A 15,722-nucleotide genomic window follows, 5' to 3' on the forward strand; every position below is an offset into this window, starting at 1 on the left:
CACATGCAACTTATGCCAACCTTTTTCAAACATAGATGATCCACTGCTTTGAACTCTCCTAGGATTTCTCATTTCTCTTATCATAATCTCTAGACTCTTTGCCATGGGCAGAAGGTCCTGCACGGTCTGGCCTCATCTCTCTCCACCTCACCTCACATCGCTTGCCCCTTGCCCAGGAGGCTCTACTTCTGCTGCCCCTCCCTGGTTGGTGAGTATGCCAGAGCCTTCCCACATCTGGTCCTTGACACTGGAGGTTGCATCTGCTGGAAATTCTCTTCCGTCCCTAGCTCCACTGCATAGATGGATCCTTCTTAATCCTCAGGTCCTTGCTCAAATAAGAACTCCTTAAGGAGACCCGAATTTCCTAGTGAAATTGGCCACCCGCCCAATATGCCCCAACAAGTCTTAATAGCACTATTGACAATCTGCAATTAACTTGATTATATCATCTTGTTCTTATTAAAAGGCTCTGTCTGCTAGTTTTCTGCTGTCGTTCTAGCACTGAGAACAGTGCATGGCACCAAGGAGTTGCAATAGAAATATCTATTAAATGGATGCATAAGCCTGAGTGAGTTGCTCTAAACATTGTAACTGAGGAGAATAATGAACCTGTAAGCTCACTTGGAACCTGTCCCTATTCTTCCCAATTGTTCTTTGTTGAATCCACCTGCAGGCTTTGTATGGTTAGGGCCTGGGATTGGCTCCTGCTCTAACAGAAAACAGAACCATCTGTGCAGTGCTCCCTCTCTAAGGCAGAATGCCTCCCTTAAACCCCTGAAGTTGATGCTTACTTGTGTTATCATGTAGCTTTCATACAACAGACATGTGGTTAGTGCCTGTTCTGTACCAGCCACGGGTTGAAGTACTAGACATAGACACGAAAGTATAGTCTTTCCCCAGTGCGGTGCAGTGAATAAGAAGATGAATGCAGCAACTGGGATGCCTGGGTTTAAATCCCAGCTCCACCTCTTACTAGCTGTGTAATGTTGAGAAGATATTTAATCTCTGCTTGCCTTAGTTTCTTCATATGCTGCATGGAAGAAAAATAATAGTACCTATCTCATAGGGTTGTTTTGTAGATTTAATGAGTGTATGTTTGTAATTTATTAGTGCCTCATGTAAAATAACTGCTATGTAAATACCAGCAAATAAATATACATGTAAATAAAATATTTCCCTTTTCCTAAAAGGTGATAGGCTTTTGGTGGCTTATCACTGCCATGGTGTTAAGCTTCATCAAAAATCCTCTTTCCTAACTCTTCTTGCTCACCCTTCTTGCTCAGTACCTGGGGTATTGGTGGCTCCTGGGCCTCACTGGCTTTGCTTTTGGTCTGCTGGTGGCCTTTGCACATAGCACGGTGTTTCACTCATGATAGAGATGCAGTGCAGAAAGAAACTAATTAATAAAATGAACTGTTGCATCTTTTAAGGTCAACCTGACATCCAGGACTCTGCAGCCCCTGTCTTCTCTGACCTTCACTTCCTTACCAATGCTTTAAAACTTCCCTTAGCATTTGTGATCCGTGCATTTCATGCCATCTCTTTACTGTTTTAACTGTGCAATTGCTTCCTGACACCATTGCACTCCTTCCTTAGAGCTTATTTATCTCACTTTTTATTTGAATTGATTTTTCTTTGTTACAAGAAAGTTCTAGCAGCTGACATGGTAGCATACAAGTCCAGCTTTCTTCTGATGTGTTTGTGGTCTCTCTGTAAACTTATTTTTTTTTTTTCGGTTTTTGAAAGCAGAAACAATATTTGGGAAGTCTCACTTTTAATCAGTGAAGTTAACATGAAAGTGTGACCTCTAAGCCAAACCTTTAAAAACTTGACTTGACAATTTATTACTTTGGCAGTTATTGTTATTAGACCAACCCTAGGAACAAGTAACTCATCTAAAACACGTTTTTCGCCTGCTTTTGTTATTAAGACAGGTGCAACCCTACATGGCATCAGGCAAATCGGTCATTTACAGACAGCAAAACATTACAACCTGGAGTTACCGTCCACACTCCAGACACTTGGCATTGTGACCTCCTTGTGCCTCAATAAACCGGCCATAAAAATTGGCCTTTTAGTGACACATAGATCTTTTCTTAGAGATAGGAATGGTTATATATGTTAATTATATCTCTGATCTCTCAAAGGCACATACAGCCATCATTCAATGTGAATCATTAAATACAGCCCAAACACTTCAACAGAAAATCAAATGGAAAAAAAATTAAAGTGTTTTTCTTGCATTCGTGTATGTATCACTACTATTGGAATTCTGACTAAACAGACAAAACTGTTTTCTTTTTATAAACATACTTAAATAAGTCGTAATACTGATATAGCTATTCCAGTTCTAAGTGGGAACTCAAATTTAACTTAAACATTGTAAAAGTCTCCACACCATAAGTCTGGATTGGGTTCAAATGGGCTAAGCAGCTGGCTGTTTCATTTTCACTGTTTTTCTGAGTACATGGTGTGTCAGACTTTACTCAAGAGTGGATGAGGAGGCCACATTTCTCTTAGTATAAGCTAAACGTGTTCTCTCAGTATAAAATGGCTTTAAAAGAGAAATTGTACTGATAGGAATTTGGGGAAAGTGAGAATAAAAGCTATATAAAATACATAGCGCAAAATACAGAGACTTTACTCATTGCGAAGGTTATCCTTGAAATCTTTACTATTCCTTTAATAAACAGCAAGCTTATCTCCTGATTTTCTAATTCACAACAATTTAACAATAAAAATAGAAGTTTTGAGAAGTACCTAGAGGTAGGTAAACTCACAGCCACATGAACTGCCAACTGAGCTCCTCAAAATAGAGGATCAAAAAATAGCAACAACAGCATTATTGAAAAGTAACAATTGTAGAAAAAGAATTATTTGGTACCACTTAGGACAGGGATAAGTTGTCTCCCTAAAGACACTCCTATTGCACCCTAATGCTAAATTTAATATTCAGTATAATGATTCCTAGAGGCAATTCCAATTCTTCCAATATGTAAATATGTGTTAATGGCAGATCTCACAATTAGCAAGAGTTCCATCCGAAAATATCAAAAAACGGGTATGTGTGATTGCTCAAAGTATTAAGCCTTAATCACTGGAAAATTCACTTATGAGACATATATTCTCCTCAATGCTTCATAAGAATAGCAAAGGAATAATCATTAATAATAAAGGCAATAGTAATTAACCACCTCCCTGCCAGGCTTTGTTTGAAAGACATTGCATGATGGTCTCACATAATTCTTACAATAGCCCGTGAAGTAGCAACTACTGTCATCTTCATGAAGGCATTGAGGCACAGAGAGGGTATGCATCTTGCCCAGCATCACACGGTGAAGACAACGTTCAAACCTGTATGCCTGAGGTAAAAGCCCTACACCATGTCACCTCTCAGGTCTCAGGGCAGTCAAGTTCCATGGTTCCATGATCTCAGGGACTCCCAGTGAGTTCCAATGGGGAAAAATATAAGTGACATAATATTGGTAATCTATAATTTTACTAAAAACCTGAAAATAAAAATAAATATGTACTATGAAATTTTAGTGCAAACACTCAATTTGCTATTTTGTACACTATCTAATCCTATACAGCTTTGACAATGGAATCAACTTTCACAAATGAATACATGATTTAATAAAATAACACTTTAGACACTGTAAGTGAAGCAAAAATCCTATGTAAGGAATTAAAACAGAGGCCAAATACTAAGAATCCTATGGGTGCATACTTTACATCTTAAAAAGAAGAGTTAATTTCAAGAAACCACAGTTCAGTGTTTTGGGGACCTACTACAGATTCAGATACTCGTGGAACTGGATTTCGAGTCTCCTACCGAGACAATAGGAAATCCATTTGTGAATTCTAAGGACTAAAATAGTGAAGAAATACAAACTCACAAGAGACACATACATTCCTGATAATTTATTCAGTATACAGCAAGGACTGGAGATCGGTATAATATACAAGATCTTCTGCCAGAAAGCTTAGGTTGAGTAAAATTTAACAGACTTTATTTGTATTCTGGCACTTTTTTCTTTTTTCTTTCTTTTCTTTCTTTCTTTTTTTTTTTTTTTATTATACTTTAAGTTCTAGGGTACATGTGCATAACGTGCAGGTTTGTTACATATGTATATTTGTGCCATGTTGGTGTGCTGCACCCATCAACTCGTCAGCACCCATCAATTCATCATTTATATCATGTATAACTCCCCAAAGCAATCCCTCCCCCCTCCCCCATCCCCATGATAGGCCCCGGTGTGTGATGTTCCCCTTCCCGAGTCCAAGTGATCTCATTGTTCAGTTCCCACCTATGAATGAGAACATGCGGTGTTTGGTTTTCTCTTCTTGTGATAGTTTGCTAAGAATGATGGTTTCCAGCTGCATCCATGTCCCTACATAGGACGCAAACTCATCCTTTTTTATGGCTGCATAGTATTCCATGGTGTATATGTGCCACATTTTCTTAATCCAGTCTGTCACTGATGGACATTTGGGTTGATTTCAAGTCTTTGCTATTGTGAATGGTGCTGCAATAAACATACGTGTGCATGTGTCTTTGTAGTAGAATAATTTATAATCCTTTGGGTATATACCCAGTAGTGGGATGGCTGGGTCATATGGTACATCTAGTTCTAGATCCTTGAGGAATTGCCATACTGTTTTCCATAATGGTTGAACTAGTTTACAATCCCACCAACAGTGTAAAAGTGTTCCTATTTCTCCACATCCTCTCCAACAACTGTTGTTTCCTGATTTTTTAATGATTGCCATTCTAGCTGGTGTGAGATGGTATCTCATTGTGGTTTTGATTTGCATTTCTCTGATGGCCAGTGATGATGAGCATTTTTTCATGTGTCTGTTGGCTGTATGAATGTCTTCTTTTGAGAAATGTCTGTTCATATCCTTTGCCCACTTTTTGATGGGGTTGTTTGTTTTTTTCTTGTAAATTTGTTTGAGTTCTTTGTAGATTCTGGATATTAGCCCTTTGTCAGATGAGTAGATTGCAAAATTTTTCTCCCATTCTGTAGGTTGCCTGTTCACTCTGATGGTAGTTTCTTTTGCTGTGCAGAAGCTCTTTAGTTTAATTAGATCCCATTTGTCAATTTTGGCTTTTGCTGCCATTGCTTTTGGTGTTTTAAACATGAAGTCCTTGCCCATGCCTATGTCCTGAATGGTACTACCTAGGTTTTCTTCTAGGGTTTTTATGGTATTAGGTCTAACATTTAAGTCTCTAATCCATCTTGAATTAATTTTCGTATAAGGAGTAAGGAAAGGATCCAGTTTCAGCTTTCTACTTAAGGCTAGCTAATTTTCCCAGCACCATTTATTAAATAGGGAATCCTTTCCCCATTTCTTGTTTCTCTCAGGTTTGTCAAAGATCAGATGGCTGTAGATGTGTGGTATTATTTCTGAGGACTCTGTTCTGTTCCATTGGTCTATATCTCTGTTTTGGTACCAGTACCATGCTGTTTTGGTTACTGTAGCCTTGTAGTATAGTTTGAAGTCAGGTAGCATGATGCCTCCAGCTTTGTCCTTTTGACTTAGGATTGTCTTGGCAATGCAGGCTCTTTTTTGGTTCCATATGAACTTTAAAGCAGTTTTTTCCAATTCTGTGAAGAAACTCCTTGGTAGCTTGATGGGGATGGCATTGAATCTGTAAATAACCTCGGGCAGTATGGCCATTTTCACAATATTGATTCTTCCTATCCATGAGCATGGTATGTTCTTCCATTTGTTTGTGTCCTCTTTTATTTCACTGAGCAGTGGTTTGTAGTTCTCCTTGAAGAGGTCCTTTACATCCCTTGTAAGTTGGATTCCTAGGTATTTTATTCTCTTTGAAGCAATTGTGAATGGAAGTTCATTCCTGATTTGGCTCTCTGTTTGTCTGTTACTGGCGTATAAGAATGCTTGTGATTTTTGCACATTAATTTTGTATCCTGAGACTTTGCTGAAGTTGTTTATCAGCTTAAGGAGATTTTGGGTTGAAACGATGGGGTTTTCTAAATATACAATCATGTCACCTGCAAACAGGGACAATTTGACTTCTTCTTTTCCTAACTGAATATCCTTGATTTCTTTCTCTTGCCTGATTGCCCTAGCCAGAACTTCCAACACTATGTTGAATAGGAGTGGTGAGAGAGGGCATCCCTGTCTTGTGCCAGTTTTCAAAGGGAATTTTTCCAGTTTTTGTCCATTCAGTATGATATTAGCTGTGGGTTTGTCATAAATAGCTCTTATTATTTTGAGGTACATTCCATCAATACCAAATTTATTGAGCATTTTTAGCATGAAGGGCTGTTGAATTTTGTCAAAAGCCTTTTCTGCATCTATTGAGATAATCATGTGGTTCTTGACTTTGGTTCTGTTTATATGCTGGATTATGTTTATTGATTTGTGAATGTTGAACCAGCCTTGCATCCCAGGGATGAAGCCCACTTGATCATGGTGGATATCCTTTTTGATGTGCTGCTGAATCCGGTTTGCCAGTATTTTATTGAGGATTTTTGCATCGATGTTCATCAGGGATATTGGTCTAAAATTCTCTTTTTTTGTTGTGTCTCTGCCAGGCTTTGGTTTCAGGATGATGTTGGCCTCATAAAATGAGTTAGGGAGGATTCCCTCTTTTTCTATTGATTGGAATAGTTTCAGAAGGAATGGTACCAGCTCCTCCTTGTACCTCTGGTAGAATTCAGCTGTGAATCCATCTGGTCCTGGACTTTTTTTGGTGGGTAGGCTATTAATTGTTGCCTCAATTTCAGAGCCTGCTATTGGTCTATTCAGGGATTCAACTTCTTCCTGGTTTAGTCTTGGGAGAGTGTAAGTGTCCAGGAAATTATCCTTTTCTTCTAGATTTTCTAGTTGATTTGCGTAGAGGTGTTTATAGTATTCTCTGATGGTAGTTTGTATTTCTGTGGGGTCGGTGGTGATATCCCCTTTATCATTTTTTATTGCATCTATTTGATTCCTCTCTCTTTTCTTCTTTATTAGTCTTGCTAGTGGTCTGTCAATTTTGTTGATCTTTTCAAAAAACCAACTCCTGGATTCATTGATTTTTTGGAGGTTTTTTTGTGTCTCTATCTCCTTCAGTTCTGCTCTGATCTTAGTTATTTCTTGCCTTCTGCTAGCTTTTGAATGTGTTTGCTCTTGCCTCTCTAGTTCTTTTAATTGTGATGTTAGAGTGTCAATTTTAGATCTTTCCAGCTTTCTCTTGTGGGCATTTAGTGCTATAAATTTCCCTCTACACACTGCTTTAAATGTGTCCCAGAGATTCTGGTATGTTGTGTCTTTGTTCTCATTGGTTTCAAAGAACATCTTCATTTCTGCCTTCATTTCGTTATGTACCCAGTAGTCATTCAGGAACAGGTTGTTCAGTTTCCATGTAGTTGAGCGGTTTTGAGTGAGTTTCTTAGTCCTGAGTTCTAGTTTGATTGCACTGTGGTCTGAGAGACAGTTTGTTATAATTTCTGTTCTTTTACATTTGCTGAGGAGTGCTTTACTTCCAATTATGTGGTCAATTTTGGAATAAGTGCGATATGGTGCTGAGAAGAATGTATATTCTGTTGATTTGGGGTGGAGAGTTCTATAGATGTCTATTAGGTCTGCTTGGTGCAGAGATGAGTTCAATTCCTGGATATCCTTGTTAACTTTCTGTCTCGTTGATCTGTCTAATGTTGAAAGTGGAGTGTTGAATTCTCCCATTATTATTGTATGGCAGTCTAAGTCTCTTTGTAAGTCTCTAAGGACTTGCTTTATGAATTTGGGTGCTCCTGTATTGGGTGCATATATATTTAGGATAGTTAGCTCTTCCTGTTGAATTGATCCCTTTACCATTATGTAATGGCCTTCTTTGTCTCTTTTGATCTTTGATGGTTTAAAGTCTGTTTTATCAGAGACTAGGATTGCAACCCCTGCTTTTTTTTGTTCTCCATTTGCTTGGTAGATCTTCCTCCATCCCTTTATTTTGAGCCTATGTATGTCTCTGCATGTGAGATGGGTCTTCTGAATACAGCAGACTGATGGGTCTTGACTCTTTACCCAGTTTGCCAGTCTGTGTCTTTTAATTGGAGCATTTAGTCCATTTATATTAAAGTTAATATTGTTATGTGTGAACTTGATCCTGCCATTATGATATTAACTGGTTATTTTGCTCGTTAGTTGATGCAGTTTCTTCCTAGCCTCGATGGTCTTTACATTTTGGCATGTTTTTTCAATGGCTGGTACCGGTTGTTCCTTTCCATGTTTAGGACTTCCTTCAGGGTCTCTTGTAAGGCAGGCCTGGTGGTGACAAAGTCTCTAAGCATTTGCTTATCTGTAAAGGATTTTATTTCTCCTTCACTTATGAAACTTAGTTTGGCTGGATATGAAATTCTGGTTTTAAAATTCTTTTCTTTAAGAACGTTGAATATTGGCCCCCACTCTCTTCTGGCTTGTAGAGTTTCTGCCGAGAGATCTGCTGTTAGTCTGATGGGCTTCCCTTTGTGGGTAACCCGACCTTTCTCTCTGGCTGCCCTTAAGATTTTTTCCTTCATTTCAACTTTGGTGAATCTGGCAATTATGTGTCTTGGAGTTGCTCTTCTCGAGGAATATCTTTGTGGCCTTCTCTGTATTTCCTGAATTTGAATTTTGGCCTGCCCTACTAGGTTGGGGAAGTTCTCCTGGATGATATCCTGAAGAGTGTTTTCCAACGTGGTTCCATTTTCCCCCTCACTTTCAGGCACCCCAATCAGACGTAGATTTGGTCTTTTTACATAATCCCATACCTCTTGTAGGCTTTGTTCATTTCTTTTTCTTCTTTTTTCTTTTGGTTTCTCTTCTCGCTTCATTTCATTCATTTGATCCTCAATCGCTGATACTCTTTCTTCCAGTTGATCGAGTCAGTTACTGAAGCTTGTGCATTTTTCACGTATTTCTCGTGTCATGGTTTTCATCTCTGTCATTTCGTTTATGATCTTCTCTGCATTAATTAGTCTAGCTGTCAATTCTTTCACTCTTTTTTCAAGATTTTTAGTTTCTTTGCGCTGGGTACGTAATTCCTCCTTTAGCTCTGAGAAGTTTGATGGTCTGAAGCCTTCTTCTCTCATCTTGTCAAAGTCGTTCTCTGACCAGCTTCGATCCGTTGCTGGCGATTGCCTGCCCTCCTTTGCAGGGGGAGATGCGCTCTTATTTTTTGAATTTCCAGCTTTTCTGCCCTGCTTTTTCCCCATCTTTGTGGTTTTATCTGTCTCTGGTCTTTGATGATGGTGACGTACTGATGGGGTTTTGGTATAGGTGTCCTTCCTGTTTGATAGTTTTCCACTGACAGTCAGGACCCTCAGCTATAGGTCTGTTGGAGATTGCTTGAGGTCCACTCCAGACCCTGTTTGCCTGGGTATCAGCAGCAGAGGTTGCAGAAGATAGAATATTGCTGAACAGCGAGTGTACCTGTCTGATTCTTACTTTGGAAGCTTCCTCTCAGGGGTGTACTCCACCCTGTGAGTTGTGGGGTGTCAGACTGCCCCTAATGGGGGATGTCTCCCAGTTAGGCTACTCAGGGGTCAGTGACCCACTTGAGCAGGCAGTCTGTCCGTTCTCAGATCTCAACCTCCATGTTGGGAGATCCACTGCTCTCTTCAAAGCTGTCAGAGGGAGTCGTTCGCATCTGCTCAGGCCTCTGGTGCTTCCCCTGTTGTTCTTTTAGCTGAGCCCTGCCCCCAGAGGTGGAATCTATAGAGACAGGCAGGTTTCCTTGAGCTGCTGTGAGCTCCACCCAGTTCGACGAGCTTCCCAGCGGCTTTGTTTACCTACTTAAGCCTCAGCGAAGGCGGGCGCCCCTCCCCCAGCCTCGCTGCTGCCTTGCGGTTAGATCGCAGCAGACTGCTGTGTTAACAATGAGGTTGGCTCCGTGGGCCTGGGACCCTCCCGGCCAGGTGAGGGATATATTCTTCTGGTGTGCCCGTTTGCTTAGAGCGCGTTATTGGGGTGGGAGTTACCCGATTTTCCAGGTGTTGTGTGTCTCAGTTCCCCTAGCTAGGAAAAGGGATACCCTTCCCCCTTGTGCTTCCCAGGTGAGGCGATGCCTCGCCCTGCTTCAGCTCTCGCTGGTCAGGCTGCAGCAACTGACCAGCACCGATTGTCCGGCACTCCCTAGTGAGATGACCCCAGTACCTCAGTTGAAGATGCAGAAATCACCGGTCTTCTGTGTCGCTCGCGCTGGGATTTGGAGACTGGAGCTGTTCCTCTCTTTTCTTTTTTTTTTTTTTTTTTTTTAAATTGAGACGGAGTCTCTCACTCTGTCGCCAGGCTGGAGTGCAGTGGTGCGATCTCGGCTCACTGCAACCTCTGCCTCCCGGATCCAAGTAATTCTCCTGCCTCAGTCTCCTGAGTAGCTGGGACTACAGGTGCGCACCACCATGCCTGGCTAATTTTCGTATTTTTAGTAGAGACAGGGTTTCACCATGTTGGCCAAGATGGTCTCGATCTCTTGACCTCATGATCTGCCTGCCTCAGCCTCCCAAAGTACCAGGATTAGCTCTTTTCATGTCCAAATTTCCCAGCCATGACTCTTCAGTGCCCACCTAATCTGGCCCTGGTCATCCTCCACCATGCTTTCTTGCTATGCCCGTGCTTGCTTGCTGGGCTCCTCAAAGTTCCTACAGTTTTTCTGAGCTCTTACTCCCCTCACGCCTTTGGACTCACCCTTCCCTCTGCGGACGATGCTGCTCAACAGAGTAATCTCAGTTCCAAGTGTCATATGCTACTTCCCTTGGAAAATCTCCCGTGGCCTAGGTGCCACCATGTATGTGATCCTTTGGGACCTGCCTCCTGTCCTTAGCACTTACCCTTTTGACCTGTGACTGTTCCTTTGGGTGTACCTCTGGTCCCTCCCTTCCTAGGCTGTAAGCTCCACCTGTGCAGGAACAGGGTTTGTCCTGTTTGTCTGTCCCAGTGCATACCACATGAGAGGCACTGAATATATGGCTTGACTGAATAAACAAATATGTGATTTTATTATAATCTTGTTTTTCTACAGAGGGTTCCACTGACAAAGTTTGCTCACCTGTGTCATCTTATTTACCGTCTCGGCCACACTGAGCCCCTCTGAGACATCAGCATGGGGCCTGGGACTGCCAGCCCACCTTTAGCACACATGAACTGACAAAGTAGGGCTCCCCCACCCCTATTTTGTAAGCTTATTCATGTGAGAGGTTTTCTAAGAAATTTTAAGGAAAATTACATTTAATCGGATATTTGATGAAGATCCATTAATAAAGATAAGAACATTATATGAGCTGCCTGGGAGATGCCGGGAGCTGGGGCCCCATATGGACAAAGCTCTCCTTTGCCAACAAAGGCAGCTTCTCCCCATTCCCAGGCGGCAGCTCTAGAAAAGGATCTACTGTCATTTGAATCCTTTTTACTGACAGTCTCCCTTTACCTCCTGGTTTTCAGTGTGCTTGACAGAATTTTTTGTTAAATCATATTTCTAAACTGAGAGGGTGTGTTTTCCCTATTTATCATTCTGTCCTTGGTCCAAGTTTCTCCTCAAGGCCACTTTCACTTTTCCGACAGGCTCAAGTATAACTGAATTGAGAAAAGCAGACATGATTGAAGTGCATTTATCTCCACTAATTAAAAGGTGAATATCAGTTCTAACAGCTGGGCCCTGAGAGTGTCACTACAGCAATTAAAGCAATAGGCTTTCCACAATTTGACACATTTCTTCTGCATCCTTCCCAGGAAAGCTTTACCAATAAGGCCCAACTCCTGCTCTTGGCATTGAAGGTCTTCCATCTCTGCCTCAAGCTACGTTTTGGATATTTGTCTCTTTTTAGTTCTGTGCACACATTAGATGCCTGTGGCCCATGCAGCACTCCTTGTCTGGAACTTTACTCCTAATGTCCTCTCTACCTAGTGGCTTTTATCCACCTGTGGGAATTACATTAACTCTTAATTCAGCAAATGTAATAACATCATGGCTTAGCTCTGTATCCTAGGCATTAGGAAATTCTCTCCTCTCTCTCTCTCTCTCTCTCTCTCTCTCTCTCTCTCTCTCTCTCTCTGTGTGTTTTCTCTGAAGGGAATGGATGCCCCCAGTATTACTCACCTGAGAAAGAAATTGCTCCTGGGAAAAGAGCAAGAGAACGGAGAGGAACAAATATGTACTTCTCTCAGAATGGGGACAAATTGGTCCGAATTTGTCTTCATGTTGTGAAGATTCCTAGAATCTTTCTGGAGGTATCTACCCTTGGAAAATTGGAAGGAGGTTAGGAGCAAGCAAAGCAAGCAGTCTTCCCAGGAAGGTCCTATTATTAGATTGGCTTGGGCAAATAGTTCAAGGCATCTGGGGCCAAGGTAATACAGAATAATTACATCTGGGTAAAAGGCTGTGTTTTTGCTTGTCACCTTGAAGAGGAACACAAAATTTCTCTTTGTTCAGGTTTAAAAGAGCTGTTGGAGACCTGAGTTGGTGTTGGAACTTCTACTTGTTCTTCAGCTAGGAGCCTGGTTAGCTGTACTGGGCACTCCCATGTTTTGGATACTTTGAGAAAATAAAAAAACCTTGGTTATCTGAGGTCTTCTATTTCTAAGATAAACCATGCTGCCACTCCCGAAGGTGGTTTCAATGACAGAGTATGTCGTTGTCTTAACAATGCTCTTGAAGGCAACTGGGGAGGACAAGCAAGTGTGTACAGGGACCAAGTAATCTTCTGGAAGAGAAAAATAAATATTCAGGCACCCTGTCCTTTTGAAAATAACATTGATAGAACATTTCCAATGATAGTGGAACCCTCTGGGAAATGTTACCTGGCCCAGCCATCTCCCAGAAGGAAGTTTAAGATAGATGACCAAAGCTCAATCCCATGGCTAAACTGTTTTTGGAGATGTAGCTTTTAGAAACAGTATGGAAACAAGACCAGAGTCCTTTCCTATCCAAGCCAATGGGGTGGGCTTTGAAATCATGACTGTACATTAAGCATATACTGCAGAAGTGTGTCATTTTGTGTCCAGGCTTATGCCGGGCTCAGCTGAGATTTTAACACCAGATGAGCCTCCATTTCATCCCCCTACACCTAGAGAAGCTCCTGTGGGAGGGAGACTCATGGAGCCACTTTAAACTGGAAGCAAAAGACCCCAGGGAAGAATGCTCTTAGGCAGAGGGAACATAACATGCTAATGTGCTGTGAGGGGGTAAGTTTGGCTCACAGGTGCAAAACAGGTAAGTGACAGTTCCAGGTATCTTCAGTCTATTTATGAAGCACATACTGGTATACACTTAGCTACTGCTCATTTCTTTACGCATTTTTAATGTTATATTTTGAGACAATTGCAGATTCACATGCAGTTGTAAGAAATGATACAGAGGTATTCCGTGTACTCTTCACCAAGCCTCCCACAATGGAAATGTTTGCATAACTACAGTATAGTATCTTAACCAGAAAATCAACATTGTTACAATCCACCTAAAACATTCCTCCAGTTTTATATACACTCTTGTGTGTGGGGGGGGGAGGTGTATTTAGTTCAACATAATTTTGTTACCTGTGTAGACTTTCATGACTACTAACATAGTCAGCACGCAAACTGTTTGAGAACAACAACCCCTTGTTCTACAGGGACACAAGGGATTATCTTTGTAGGCACAGTCACCTTCCTTACATCCCTCCACTATCAACTTTAGTAACCACTAATCTTTTCTCCAACTCTTTAATTTTGTCATTTCAAGAATGGTCTATAAATAGAATTATCCAGTATGTAAATTTTTGGAACTGGTGGTTCACTCAACCTAATTTCCTTGTGATTCATCCAAGGAGTCACCTCTAACAATAGTTTGTCCGTGGTATGGATGTACCAGAATTCATTTAACCCGTCACTTGCTAAAGGACATTGGAGTTGATTCTAGTTTTTAGCTGTTCTGAGTAAAGCTGCTATGAACATTCATACACAGGTTTTTGTGTGATCTAAGCTTTCACTTCTCTGGGACAAATGCCCTGTGTTCACTTGCTGAGTCATATGGTAAGTGCATGTTTAGTTATTTAAGAAATTGCCAAACTTTTCTACAGTGGGTGTGTCATGTAGGGGTAATCTAGTTTTCCTGTGTTCTTATTAGGATTTGGTATCATCATTAAAATTTAGTCATTCTGAGAGATGTGTAGTATCACCTCATTGTTTTTCTAATGTGCATTTCTCTAATGGCTAATGATGCTGAATATCTCTTCATGTGCCTGTTTGCAATCCATATATCCTCTTAATATCTATTCATGTATTTTTCCCAATTTCTAGTTAGATTGCTTGTTTTTTATTGGTGAGTTTTAAGATTCTTCATATATTCTGAATTTAAGTTCTTTGTTGGATTTGTGGTTTGCAGTATTTTCTCCCGCTTGGTGATTGGTCTTTTCATCTTATCAATATCTTCTACGGAGCAGAAATTCTTAATTTTGCTGAGGCCCAGTCTATAACTTTTACTTCTATGAATTGTACTTTTGGTGTCAAGTCAATAAACTCTGCCTAGCCCCAGATCCCAAAGATTTTCTCTCACTTTCCTTCTAAAAGTTTTATGTAATGTTTTACAATTATAAGTCTGTAATCCATTTGGAATTATTTATTTTGGGAGTAGGCTATGAGATTTAAGTTGATGCTTTTGTTTTGGTATCTGAATGTGATTTTCTCTGGCCCCATTTGTTGAAAAAGCCAATCTTCCTCCATTGAATTACCATGCATTTATAAATATTAAGCACCATATTAATCTATTTTACATGAACTATCATATGCAAATGTCATGTGAAAATCTGCCACTTCTTCCACTCTATTCCCTTTCTTGCCCACTCCTTTGTCTCTCTGCAAAATATTACATAACTTTGTATGCCATCAAAACGTATTTAAGCAAGCTGTGTAAAATGTAACCCTGAAAAATATGGCTTTATTATACGTGTGTCATTAGAGGTCTTCTGAGTAGTTTAAAATATACAACAATCTGTTTAGTTGGGATTTTTTGATCTTAATAATAAGATCACTAAGTGGCAGTTCTACATGGTGTAAGGCTGGAAGACTATCTAGTCACAATACCAGAGATGAGTTGATCTAGAAAAGGTGTTGCATCAATTGCTTTGAACACCTAACACATAGAACCAATGCACGAATACCTAGCTCCCTAGATACCTGATCAGTGGCAAGTGAGCTGGAATAACTAGATGAACATTTAGAAAGAATACATTCATTTGAAACAGAATCGTCTTAGAAATACTGTACATTTTGTTCATTTGAAAAATATATAATAACAATTGTTTCTTCTTCCCATATCGACATGGAAACTAGATGTGGTTAATGACTCAGCTGGTAGTGATTACAAATAAGGGGACAATGACCATGTTAATACTATGGAGTACTAAGGTATCATGCTAGAATCTAGTATTGATAGTCATATATTATTGAAAGTGTGGTGAGGTCATCATGGTCTTGTATACTCCCACCTGACAGTCAAAGTTCAGGGCCAAGGATCCCCCGTGCTTCCTGTTGAAATTCTCCCCCCAAGAAGGATAAATGAAGAAGTTTGGAGGTAAAATAAAATTTTCCTAGGAATGACTCCGTAAGGATAGATATGGTGCTGGAGGAGAGTGCTGAGCAAGAGGACGTGATTGGGCTCTACTGGGAGAGCTGAAAATGGTCTCAGGGAGACTCTCTGATCATTTTGTTGGTCTCTGACCCTAGACACCACCACATCCACACTCTGCTCCTCTTTTCTT

This window comes from Rhinopithecus roxellana, chromosome 5 (assembly GCF_007565055.1).
Source record: "Rhinopithecus roxellana isolate Shanxi Qingling chromosome 5, ASM756505v1, whole genome shotgun sequence".
NCBI classification, from domain to species: domain Eukaryota; kingdom Metazoa; phylum Chordata; class Mammalia; order Primates; family Cercopithecidae; genus Rhinopithecus; species Rhinopithecus roxellana.